The following is a 15,000-nucleotide window of genomic DNA, read 5'->3' as shown; positions in this document are numbered from 1 at the left end:
GGTTGGAGCATCATTATCATCACATACTAACTTCATATGATCTAAATGCGATTCTTTATACTGACCAGTACTAATTTCTCTAACCTTATACTTATTACCAGTGATATGTTCAACTACTCGATAAGGACCAACAAACTTTTGATCAAGCTTAGGCATTGCAGACGTTTTGTTAAAGTTAGTCAGCATAACTCTCGAACCTACTTTGATTTTGGATGGCTTTGCTCGAGTGTTTGCGACTCTTGTAAATTCTGCTGTTGATTTATGAAGTGTTTCACGGATTCTTCTAAAGCCACTTTGAGCTAAACTGGTACAAGTTGCTATGAAATCATCAGGGTTGTAATTTGGTTTCGGATTAGAATATAGCAACTCATAAGGCAAATGTTTATCTACACCATACAATGCATAATGTGGAGTGTCACCTATAGAAACATTGTAAGCAGAATTTATAGCACACTGCACATCAGGTATAACTTCATCCCAAGTTTCACTGTTGGGATTGATAGTGGCTCTCAAGACATCAAGTACTTTCTTATTGGTATGTTCCGCTAACCCATTGCTGGCAGGATGATGAGGAACAATGGTGGATTTAGAGATCTTGTACAAGGTGCACAAATTTTCAAGAATCTCATTACAGAATTCACCTCCATTATCTGTTACTAGGGACTTAGGGGTGGTATGCCTGCAGATAATGCGTTCTTTAAACGCTTTAGCTACTGTCTCGGCAGTCTTATCTGCAATAGGAACTAACTCACAATATCTGGTGAAATGGTCTACCATAACACACAGATGTTTGTTGCCCTGGAGGGAACATTGGAAATTAGTTAACAAATCTAGCGCAACTCTTTCCCACGGTTCGCTAATGGTTGGATATACTTGGATTGGATTAGGACCATTAGCATTACCTTTATGTTGCATGCAGACACTACATTTCTTAACATACTCAGAAATATCAGTTGCCATACGAGGCCAAAAGTATTTCAATCTGGCTTGTTTTACTGAACGATCCATACCACGGTGTGCAACACCTGGTACATCGTGAACTAGCTGTAAGGCTACATTCACTAGTGACTGTGGAATTACTAACTGGTATACTCTTCTGCTAGGAGTACCCATCTCGGCTGTTCGATACAGTAATTCTTGGTTCATGACAAAGTCACTGATGGGTGCTGGTGGCTTCACAGTCAGAATAAGATCTTCCTGGAGCAGGAATCGAATCACACCAGACCACATGGGATCTGCTCGTTGAGCATTCTTTACATCCTCAGCACTAAATGGAGGGTCTGCAGTTACTCTACTAACATGTCACGATAAGGCATCTGCGACTACATTTGACTTGCCAGGTAAGTGTTCAAAGGTGGGATTGAACTCTTGGATAGTCAAGGTCCATCTGGCTAACCTTCCAGTAGGTTGTTTGTTCTGGAATAAAGGTATCAGTGGAGCATGGTCTGTCAGGACATGAACAGAGTACTGATAAATAATGTCTCGGAAGTGCTTTAAAGACCATACTATTGCTAAAGCTTCTTGCTCAGTTACTGTATAATTACGTTCAGCCTTCGTAAGGACTCGGCTAGCAAATGCAACTGCGTTGTACTTGCCATCGGTCTTCTGAGCTAGTACGGCACCTATGCCAATTGAACTAGCATCAGTTGTCAGATAGAAGGGGTTAGAAAAATCTGGAAATTTCAAAATTGGAGCAGATGTTAGCTTTTCTTTTAAAGTTTGTAATGCTCTTTCTTGACGGAAGGTCCAAACAAAAGGAGCATCTTTCTTAAGCAACTCAGTTAGAGGAGCAGCTATGGAAGAAAAATTGGCAATGAAAGATCTATAAAAACCTGCTAAGCCCACAAAGGATCTTACGGCATCAGCAGTTTTGGGTGTTGGAAAATTTAGTACTGCAGTTACTTTACTTTGGTCAGTCGTAACTCCTCTAGGAGTGACTACGTGACCAAGAAACTTAATTTCTGATCTGAAAAATTGACATTTAGACAGTTTGATCTTTAAATTGGCTTCTTCAAGCTTACCAAGTACTATATCAAGTCTTTTCAAGTGTGTATCCACGTCTTTAGACATGACGATTACGTCATCTAAGTACACCATAAGTGCATTACCTATGAGACCTCTAAAGATATTAGTCATGAGCCTTGAGAACGTGATAGGGGAGGATCGTAATCCAAACGCCATACAGAGGAAGTGATAATGACCTGTAGGAGTGGAGAATGCAGTTAGCTCTTGGCTGTCCTCATGAAGAGGGACTTGCCAAAACCCTTGTAACAAATCCAGGGTTGAAAAGACTTTGTTATCTCCGATGTTACGTAAAAGATCACCCAGTACAGGGAGTGGGAAGCGATCTGGAATAGTTTTCGTATTTAACTTCCTAAAGTCAATCACTGGGCGCCAAGTACCATCCTTCTTAGGTACTAGGATCAAGGGCGCATTCCAAGGTGAATTGCTAGGTGCAAGAACTCCATCATCAAGCATTTGATTGATCAATTCTTCTGCGACAGCAACTTGTGAATGAGGCATTCTGTACGCAGGTATATAGATAGGTCTAGTACCAGGTTCAAGTGGAATACGATGGGACAATAAGTTCGTTATACCCATCTTCTCACCTGGTAAGGCAATGGCTTTACGACGTTTGTTCAACAGAGCCAACAAACGCTTGACTTCATCTGGGAAGTCAGTGGGAGCTATGTCTTTCTCCTCAACTGGTGGAACAGATTGATCCAGTGAAGTGGATGAGGTCTCCCCGGTAGAAATAGCACCGACCCACTGGTCAGGTGACAACTCATCCTCTACCTGAACAGGGTAAGGATAGTGAACAAGGTCAACAAGATTGGTATTTGCTCTGAGACGAACACTGTGACCAGAAGTGTTAGCTAGGAAGAAATGGATCTTACTATCTCTTACAACATGTAAGGATGGTTCAACAAATAGACCTTTTACTTTGCAGGAGTCACTGTCAACTAGGACGTTATCACCATCTGGAACACTAGGAACAACAACAGACACTCTAGTGAGGGCACTAGCTGCGACAGAAACGTCTTTCTGCAGACGGCATGTGACATCAACAAGAGATGGCATTACTAGTTGCAAGTAATTGTTTTCTGACAAGGCGTCCCCTGTGGAGAAACTACTACTTGAACTAGCAGACATTGCAGGGATAGGCTCAGCACTCAAGGTAGTCAGAGCGTCCTCGGACACTTGAGGTAACTGGACACTATGTTGCAAGTCTGAAGTTGCAGGAACACAGACAGGAGTGACAGGATCAACAGTGCCTGACCGCTTGGGTACGCTACTGGAAAATGCACTAGCCTGTAAGGACTTAATTCGAATGTCGTACTCTGCGGCAGTATGGCAGATCTCGGATCCAAGCTGGTAACCCCAAAATGGTACAATCAAGTCATCAATTTGGGCATGCCATCGATAAGGGTCGAGCACAATGCGTAAGTCTCGCATGGAAGCAAATCCCAGTAGAAGGTCACCAGGGAAAGTAATCTGGTCGACAACAAGGAAGGAAGCAATGAAGTTTCTACCTTGGATAGAAAAAGTTAGGGAAGTCCGACCGCGGACACGCAGGTGAGAACCAGCTACTCCACTAAGGGAGGACACATGAGTCGGTTCTACGAGAAGGACATGTCGTAACTGCTTATCCCTAAACAAACTAGACCTGATAATATTGACTTGCGCACCAGAGTCCATGAACAAATGAACAGGCGCATTATGAACAGATGCTTGCACTATAGGGCCTATGGTTGCATTGGAAGTTATGTGCAAACAAAAAGGTGGATTGTCATCAGCAAAGATTTGTTCCACTTCATCCCCAAAATCATCTACATCAGAGACATGTGAAGCAACATCATCAGCAGGATTGTCATTCTCGAGACTGCTTAAGGCTTCAAAGGAATTGTGAACGGGGATGGTGTACTCATTATCACCTACTGTCACCATGGGACGGTTTGACTGGGGTGCTCGAATTCCCCCGAATTGGAAGAATGAGCCTGGTTCTGGTTATTTTGAGAACCACGATGTCTGTTTCCTCTACGGGTTCTGCGGTTGGAACGGCCACGGAAAGACCTAGAGTACTGAAGGTTGTAGAGAGCATTGCACTCAGATGTGTCATGTCCATGTATTCTATGATAAGTACAGTAGGGAAGATCCGACTGGTACTCATCATCAGCACGACGCCTCTTAGGGTGACTATCAGGACAATTAATTGCAATATGGCCACGGAAACCACAGTTGTAACAAGTCCGCTGACTATGGTTACTGAATGTACTATGAATACTATGAGGTTTATAATGACTCTGTACACTGGTCCTTGGTGATCGCTGAGATGGTTGACAACCACGATTTGTAGCTGTGGCGCAAACAAGAGGTGGTGCAGACTGAGGCATAGGTGTGAAATTACTTTTGATACATGGGAAAGTACCCTGGGGGCACAAGGAACGTACATGATTTAGGGCTGTAAGGGGTTCCATCGTCACAGTTGGGAGATTAGCCTCATAAGCACACACGGAAGCAGGCAGCATTAGTTCTTTGCTCCAAAAGCTGCTATTTTAGCAAACGATGCTGTGGATGGTTTATCCTCGTCAGGGACAAAAGCTGAGGACTGGACAGCATTGATAAATGATGATAAAAGTTTGTCTAATCTAACAGTAAATGCACTCAACGATTCATTAGTCATGGGTGTAGCATTCACTAGTTCCCTAAGAACGACATATGGATCAGCTGTTTTTACTGGTACGAGGAAAGAACGAATCAGTTCCTCATATTGTGACCACTTAGTAAGATTCCTGAAGTCTCGCATATCAAGGAGATCAACAACGTGAACAGCAGCAGGGGATCGATGAAGAGCTTCTTTCGCAAGTCTGATAAGACTTTCCTCAGAAGGAGGACCTTCAACTAGAGCATTAACACGAGAACGAATGGCAGTAAACCATGCTTCAAGACTATGTACATGGCCATTGAATAAAGGTAACGCATCAAGGAAATCACGAGTAAAACTATAGTGTCTCAGTGTCTGGGTCGGTCTGTCAGTCGATGAGGAACTGTGAGGACTGATGACAGGAGCAGCAGTAGCCTGAGAGGTCTGAGTGTCGACATTCACTAAAGTATCACTTGAAGGTATGTAAGACATAATGGCAAAGAAGTTGCACAAGAACAAATAAGGCAAAAATAATGAACAATAAAAATGATACAAAATGCTAAAATTAAAATAAAAGAGATGCAACTAATTCTGCAGAAGTAATAAAAAAAATGTCTAAGATACACTGCAAGAGAAAGAACAACTCAATGTAAGGGACTGCTGGACAAGATAAAAAAAATACATTGAAATTTACAAGTAAAAATATTACTGGAGACTAAATTAAATGCAAAATGAGCTGTCTGTACTCTTGCTAATAAAGAAATTAACTAATAAAACTGTAAATCAATGTAAAAAGTATAAAATAAAATCACGAAATTGTATGCAACGAGAGATAACTGGGAAATTTAAATATTTTCTAAGAATGCATAAACAAAATTAAAATATAATGCAAAGACAACATGAGGAAAAATAATAAAATGAAAAACAAGACTCAAACAATAATGAACTGAGAATAATAATGTCAATAAAAGAAAATAATTCACTGCAGAGCAAGTGCAACAAAATAAGTTGCAGAAATAATCACTGCAGTAATAAAGTTACACTGGGAAAATGTAGGTTAAATAATAAAATAAAAATATGAAGAAAAACTGATTGAACACTTTAACTCTTAATTGTAAATTAGACAAAACAATTTACTTAAACAGAATAAAGAAAACACTTTACGTTTAAAAAGAAATTGAAATTACACTAAGAGTGAATTTGTTCAAAGAAATAAGAAAAATACGAATAAAAATAAAACAAGAAACAAAACTGGAAGTGTAACACTTACAAGTGGCGGGGCACACACAACATATTCACTTATTCATTTTTTTAGTATATTCTTACAACAAAATCTTGCTGTGACTGATACGACAAAAATTGCTGGCAAAAAATAATGGTACACGAGTCTGCGAAAAAATTAGAGGAATGAGACACTGCTGGCATACGAAAAAAAGAAAGGTACACAGAAATAAATGGATAATTTGGTATACGACAAATACTGGAGAATACAATGCTGAAAGAATACAAAATAAAAAATGAAAGAATTACTTCACACGGAGTGACTGACTGGTACACTACACAATAATACTTACTACAGACAGAGAGTAGCATAAAAAAAAACACAGATAAAAATGATAAAAATGAAACACAAGAGATGAGCGATAACACTGAAAAAATATTGTAAAAATAATGAGTCAAAGAAACACTGAGTCTACACTGAAAACACAAGACTTAGAGTACACAAGAAATTCACTGTAAATGTCTCACACACGAAAATGTCTTTAAATGCAGGAAAATGTCTCTAGAAAATTATCACTGAAGTCTGGAGTAGAAGACGGAGTGACTAGTGATGAGGGGAAGATTGTCCTGCGGGTGATGCCGCCTACACTCACACTGTCGTCGGAAGAAATGCGCTTTCTCGGTGAACTCACATAACTGGCTTTATTGTTGGCGCTCAGCTACAATCTCTTGACCAATTATGTGAGCCAAAACAGTACTAGGACCCGGTACAAGGGTGGAAAACCCCACAGGTAGATGAGGTGAATGGTGGCGGGTGGCGGGTGGTGGGGGCAGAGGAACAAGCTGGCTCTGTGCGCACTCACTGCCACGCACTTCTCACCACGCACAAGGTGGCTTAACTAAATCACAATGCCACAGGGATGATGAAGACCACTCTTACCAGCATCCAAGCACAAGCGATATATGAAACAATACTTCAGAGGAACTTGCATGGCTTACTTCTCTCTCTCAGCTGGGTTAGAAGCTGGGTTGACTGACTGGCTTAACCCACGAGAATGGCTAACTGGAAGACGTGTAACGATGCACACAGCATGAAGGAGCAGGTGGATGACAAGAGACAGGCTGGATGGTAGGCTGAGGCAGCCTGACTAGCGTTCACTTCCACTGTCTGGCTTATTGACTGGCTTAATTGCAAAATCCGGGTCAATCCCTCGGAGATTGAAGCATATATATATATATATATATATATATATATATATATATATATATATATATATATATATATATATATATATATATATATATATATATATATATATATATATATATATATATATATATATATATATATATATATATATATATGTATATATATATATATATATATATATATATATATATATATATATATATATATATATATATATATATATGTATATATATATATATATATATATATATATATATATATATATATATGTATATATATATATATATATATATATATATATATATATATATATATATATATATATATATATATATATATATATATTTATATTTATTTATATATGTATATTTATATATATATTTATATCTATATATATATTTATATATATATATATATTTATATGTATATATATATGTATATTTATATATATATGTATATGTATATATATATATATATATATTATATATATGTATATATATATTATATATATATGTATATATATATTATATATATATGTATATATATATTATATATATATGTATATATATATTATATATATGTGGAGAAATTTTCTCCAGGAGGGGGGTATCAGCCCCCTTCAGCCCCCTTCAGCCCTTTCAGCCCTGAGGGGCCACTCAGAAGGGGCGAGCATCTTGTTTACTGCTAGAGTGAGTAATTGATCACAGATGCTATGCCACGTAATCAAGTGACCTCTGCTCCTTGCAGCGGTGTTGCAACGTGTATTTTTATAAGAGACAGTACATCTCTTACTTAGCAGGACAATTAAGGAAAATCCTGCTCCCACTTTATTACCATAGTAAAAATAGTGTACATTGTTGTCTACGCTTAAGACAGCAAGAAACAAACATTCTGCTTTGCTTCATCGAGGAGGTGACAAGGATGCAAGGTACTAGGTCAGCGTTTTTTTTTTGTGCTGGGGGCAGTGACGGCATGGAGCACTGTGGCGTCTGGCAGACTAACTTTGACTCTACTACGAGACACTGACGCCAGGATAACCAGCAAAGGACACTGATCTGTGCGTTAGTGTGAATAAAGTGTCTCACAAAACACAATAAACTCTTAAGAGAAGTGTGATCAGCTTCTCTTGTGATACATTGTGAACAATAAAGACAAATCTTGTGGAACATAGTGTACCAGTGTGCGTTTCCTAGACAATGGAAGACGTGGACATCCAAGGACACTTCAGCTTCTATCAAGTCACCGATATCTGTCGAAGGTGTTGAGAACACCATAGCTCACGTTACAAAGAGCAAGGTATGTTACGAATTTCTTGTAGATCGGGGGATTGCGCAATTCTTGAGTCACAAGGAGTTTGTAATCAACCTATAATCGGCAGTAAGGTGTGGACTTTTGAGTCCAAACAAGTAAGTATTTCGTCAGCCATCATCGAATGAAATATGCTGACATAACACCCCCTAGGGGTAATTTATACTTACAAATTGTATCTCTTGACAGCCCACTGTTGTGATGGTTTCGACAGCTTCTAGACCTCGTCTGCAGGGGCGGCTGTGTAGACGATTTGCTGTCATTTATCAGCTAAGTGTTCATTATATATATATATAATAAACACAGCAGGTAAGGCCAAATTCTCAACAGAGTTTTGGTCCTTCGAACCGGATAAAGACCACACTGTGGTCCAAATATGTTGTACTACAGTGTACAAATAACCTATGAGCCAAGGTCCTTCGAAAAAAGCTGTAAAACTAGCGTTTTACAATATAAATCAGTATAAATGAGTCCCTCCAGACTCAATCACAGAGAATGGGCAGCCAAAAGAAAACGGGCGCTCACCCAGCGTTCACCCAAAAGAAAACGGGCGCTCACCCAGCGGACACCCAAAGAAAACGGGAGCTGGGTGACTCACCCACATCCTGCACCCACTGCTCCAATCTCGAGAAATTGCTGACTAAAGACAACAACACCACCAAGTGATGATGTTTGTCTGAGTGTATATATACACATAGTGTTTATAATGTTTATAGACAGAAATTAAGAGACAAGATTGTGTTAAAGTTTGTTTCTTATAGATCTACCTGTTATATTAAAGGAACTTATATATAAAGTGTAAGCTTTCAAATATATATTAACAGTGAAATTTATATATGTGTAAGTAATATTCACGTGTGATTTACAGTTATACAGTGACATTTATAGTGTATAGTGAATGAAGTGTATAACATCGTTATTTACGATTAATTATCCTGGCAGGCTGACACAGCAAAACTCGAGCCGTAAACATCAGCCACATGTACGGTGTACACTTCGTGGTCATTGACCCTGAGGTTAAGTTTAGTGGGTCAGTAGTGTCTGACTCGATTATTGCTGACTTAAGCATAACAAAAACTCAGCTGTCTATAGCAGTACAGTGTTTTTTAAACACTCTAAGTGTGGTGCTAGAATTTTCAGTATACCATTAAAATGGCTTGTTTGAAAACTCAGTTTCAGTCTTTACAGACTAAGATTACACAATTAGAAAATCTAATTTCAGTCTGTATAGGATTAACTCAAGATACAAACATAGATTTTGATGATCTTGAGGTCAAGTTTGAATTATTTACACAACGTATGGAAATAATTAATTCAGACTATACACATTATGAAAATAAATTTCTTGAATCAGATCCATCTGAAGATGAAATTAAAAATGTTTTGGATACTTTTAGTGATCAACAATTAAGGTGGACAGGAGTACAGGCTATCTGCCGTAAAACTCTGTCACAGAGACCTACTGTAACTAGTGGGCAAACACCTGTTACACCTGTAACAACAACAAGTGTCCCATTACCAAGCTTACCTACATTGTCATTACCTATTTTCCAAGGTCATAATTATGAAGAATTCATTAGTGGTTTTCAATCCATAGTAAATTCACGAACTGACATAGATGAGATTGCTAAGTTCAATTATCTTAAATGTCTTGTGAAGGGAGAACCCTATGAACTGATTAAGTCATTTCCGGTGGTTAAAGGTAATTATCAAATAGCCTTACGTGTCTTAGCAGACAATTACTTTGATGCTGACAAGGCTAGAGTTAGACATGCAGTCTTAATATCAAGCTTGAAGCCACCCAAACATTGTTTTTCAGACTTACAGGCATTTAGAATTACATTAGACAATAGTCTCAGATCTCTAGATGCTAAATATGACCTAAGACAATGTGATTGGTTTATCAGTGGTATTGTACAAGATAAGTTGTCACCACAAACTATTGAACGATTAAATATTATGTTCAATAAACGCTATTTCACTTGTGAAGAAATTAGCAATGGTTTACAAACAATAGTTTCATGCATGCAAGCAACGAGACAAGATGAAAAATCCACAAATCCCGTGGATAATAAACCTTCAACTCAGTATAAAAAGAGTATACCTACTCCCACTAAACCACATAATGGGAAATCCCATATAGGCATTTATCAAGCTGTGAATACAACAGACAGTAAACAAACTGTCACACATAAACGTACTCCAAAATGTGTACTTTGTGATGGAACACATTGGGCACAGTATTGTATTCAATACACATCAATGGAGGCACGTAAACAACGTGTTCATCAGCTGAAAAGATGCATCAAGTGTTTAGGTGAACACAAGGGAGGAAAATGCTCACTGAAGAAGTGTTTTAAATGCAAGGGTATGCATCATACAGCATTATGCCCAAATACTTTTGCTGAACAGCAGCAGACTTCCACAGAATCAGGAAGTCAACAAGCAACAGCATTAAATGTGAGAGATAAGTTTAAAGCAACTGCTCTCCCGATAGCTCGAGTTGAGTTATCTAATAAATTACACAAAACCAATGTGCTAACACTATTTGATCAAGGCTCACAAAGGTCCTTCATAAGAAGATCAGTGTTGCAGAAACTGAATAAACAACCCTATGCCAAAATACAGTTAGATATAGCTGGTTTTTTCCACAATTCTGGTAAACAGACATATGACCTAGCCAAAATCACTGTTGGTCTAGGAAACAGGAAAAAGACAGTAGAAGCTGTGGTAGTAGATGATTTGCCTAAGTCTGTGCAGATCCAGGGATTAAAAGAAACAGTTGCAGCACTGAAAGCAGCTAAGGTCAAGTTAGCCTGTCCTGACATACAGACGGACACAATTAGTCCAATTGATTTAATCATTGGAAGTGATTATTATCACTGTTTTGTGCAAAATATAGTAAGTAAACATGATGTTCACTTGCTGAAAACAGCAGGAGGCCACATGATATGTGGTCCCATTCCCTCTCAAAGTGGGAAAGAAGCTGATATTGATTCAGTGGAAAATGTACTAGTTACGAGAATAACCGCTGATCATGTACCACAGCAAAAATTATCATTACTGGAAGAAATGAATGAACCAGTTGATAAGTTGTGGGATTTAGATGCGATAGGTATTGATGTAAATAAACCAAGCCCACAAGAGTCTCAGACTTATAACCAATATTTGGACACTGTCAAATATAAAGATGGACAGTATTGGGTTAGGTTACCATGGAAATTAAATCCACCACATCTACCTAGCAATTATCGCATGGCTTTCGGACAGATGAAAGCACAAATACATGAGCTCAGGAAGAATCCAGAGCTACTGACTGTCTATGATAATATCATACAAGAACAGTTGGACAATAAATTCATTGAGGAAATAGTCGAAGATAAGTTGAAGACAAACGCTCATTATCTCCCGCACCATGGAGTCAGAAAAGATTCTGAAACCACTCCACTACGTGTTGTATATAATTGCAGCGCACGTGCAAATAAAGATGTAGCAAGTCTTAATGACTGTCTGATGACCGGACCCTCACTAACTGAGAAGCTTGGAGACGTGCTTATGAAATTTCGCACAAACCCATATGCCTACACGGCTGATATTTCCAAAGCTTTCTTAAGAGTAAGACTACAAGAAATAGATAGAGATTATACTCGATTCTTGTGGCCTGAAAATCCACATGATCCTCAAAGTCCTGTGAAAACTTATCGTTTCAAATCAGTATTATTTGGTGCAACATCCTCTCCATTCTTATTAGAAGCTACTCTAAATACACATTTGAAGAAATCTGAAAGTCCCTTCAAAGAAGTCTTAAAGAAAAGTTTCTATGTGGACAATCTTCAAGGTACTGTGAATAAAGAGGATGATTTGAAATCCTTATACAGAGAAGCTAACAAGGAGATGAAAGAAGCAAATATGCCTCTAAGGATGTGGAATACAAATTCAAAGCAATTAAGGGAACTTATCAAAGAAGATTTCCCGGAAACTGAAATTCCTGATTGCAACAATATGCTGGGACTTAATTGGAACCCACAGGAAGATACTTTGAGTCTCAAAAGGATAAACAATAAATCATGCAGTACACTCACTAAACGTAGTTTACTGTCAGAGGTATCACAATGTTTTGATCCTCTAGGACTCGTCTCACCAATTACCATAAAGGGTAAAATGCTTATGCAAGATGCATGGAAACTCAAAATTGGATGGGATGAGAACTTGCCTCTAGAAATGAGTCAAGCATGGGATGAAATATCCAAGGAGTTTAAGCAACTTCATCAAATTAAATTTCCCAGACAAATAGGTCAAGAGGGAAACAAGTACACATTACATGTGTTCTGTGATGCGTCAACCAGAGGTTATGGCGCTGTAGCTTACATGAGTAATGCTGAAGGAAGTACACTAATTACTTCAAAGGCCAGGGTAGCACCCTTGAAGGTCAGAACAGTACCACAATTGGAACTGACAGCACTCTATGTAGGTACAAAATTAGCTGTCTATCTCAACAAAGTACTTGATCATCTCACTATTGAGAAAACCGTGATCTGGAGTGATAATGATGCAGTTCTCCAGTGGTTAAGAAATAATAAGAGTAAGTTGGTCTATGTACAAAACAGAGTAGCAGAAATAAAAGAGATGCAGAGAGATTATCTCTTTCTTCACGTCTCTACCCAAGAGAATCCAGCTGACATGTTGTCACGTGGTGTCCCACTCAAGAAACTTGTGGATAATAAATTATGGCTCCACGGACCGAACTGGCTCTCTAATGAAAATAACTGGCCTCAGCAAAAAGCTCACATTATGCCAGAAGAAACAGTCTGCTTGAACACAGCAGAAATAAGTTGTGTAAATACTGCAGCAGACACAACAGAAATAGTCATTGATGGATCTAAATACTCATCTTTGGGTAAACTCTTAAGAGTTACAGCTCTTGTCTTTAAATTCATTAAAGGAATAAAACCTGATTATGAATGTCTTGAACCCATTAAATACTGGGTGAAACTAATACAGAAAGATGTGTTCTCTACAGAATATAAATTTCTAGAAACACAAGATAAATCCCCAAAGAAACCTGTTATGATTAATTCTTTAGGACTTTATCTCGACTCAGAAAAGATTATAAGATGTCGAGGAAGAATTCACAATTCTTCACTACCTAAAGAAGCCATACATCCAATATTGATCCCCAAGAATCATTGGCTAACAAAACTGATTGTGCAAAACGCCCACAGTAACGTGTTACATGGTGGGGTAGCTGACACACTTTGTCATATACGACAATCCTACTGGATACCTCAAGGTCGACAAAGTGTGAAAAAACAAATAAAGGACTGTATTACTTGTCGTCACTACGATATGCGAGTATGTCAGTATCCAGGTCCACCTCCATATCCCTCTGAAAGAGTTTGTCATATCACTCCATTTGAGGTGACAGGTGTAGATTATACTGGACCAATAATTTTAACCAACACTGTTGACAAAGTTCCCATCAAGGTGTACATCTGTTTGTTCACTTGTGCTACAACTAGAGCAGTACATCTAGAAGTAGCCACTGACATGTCTGCTGAAACTTTTATCAAATTATTCAGAAGGTTTGCAGCCAGAAGGGCATGTCCCAGACTGATGATTTCAGACAATGCAACGAACTTTATTGCTGGTGCTGCTTATATAAGCAAGATCTTTGATCAACCAGAAGTACAACAGATGCTGAATCAACGCAGATGTCGTTGGAGATACATTCCTCCTAAATCTCCATGGCACGGCGGATTTTATGAAAGAATGATCGGCATTGTAAAGCGTTGTTTAAGGAAGACTCTTCATCGTCAGAGAATAGACTTAGAAGAATTCCGTACAGTTGTGGCTGAAAAAGAAAATAGAGTCAACAACAGACCTCTAACTTATGTTACCGATGATCTGGACAATTTAGAAGTGTTAAGTCCATCTCATTTACTCCATGGCAGAAGGCTCGAACCTGTTCCTCCCATGAATGATAAAGAAATCATAGAGGATCCTACTTATTTCGAACCTGAGCAACTCAGACGTAAATTCAAACACCTTAATAAAGTGATTGAACGTTGGGAGAAAATTTGGCGAGAAGACTATCTCACCTCATTGAGAGAACACTTCTATGGAGCTGGTATTCCTCAAAATCATAAGTCCTTAAGACCTGGTGACATAGTGATTATCGACAATGATGGTCCGAGGTCCCAATGGCCACTTGGAAAAATTGTGACCATATATCCTGATGCAAATGGAATCATCAGGACAGTTGATGTTTTGAGCAAAGGTGTAGTGAATAAGCGGACAATAAATAAACTAGTGCCGTTAGAATTACACAGTGTTGAAAACAAAATTAGTGATTCTCCAGAAACCACACAGACTAAAGCTGTTCAGAAAAGACAAGCAGCAGTGGTGGCGAGTGAGAAAATCAAATTAATGTTAAGTGATGAATAGTTCACCTGCAGCGAACCTCCGCCGCCCCCCAGTGTGGAGAAATTTTCTCCAGGAGGGGGGTATCAGCCCCCTTCAGCCCCCTTGAGCCCTTTCAGCCCTGAGGGGCCACTCAGAAGGGGCGAGCGTCTTGTTTACTGCCAGAGAGAGTAATTGATCACAGATGCTATGCCAC

This window comes from Cherax quadricarinatus, chromosome 20 (genome assembly GCF_038502225.1).
Source record: "Cherax quadricarinatus isolate ZL_2023a chromosome 20, ASM3850222v1, whole genome shotgun sequence".
Taxonomy (NCBI): Eukaryota; Metazoa; Arthropoda; class Malacostraca; order Decapoda; family Parastacidae; genus Cherax; species Cherax quadricarinatus.
This window is presented reverse-complemented; position numbering follows the sequence as displayed.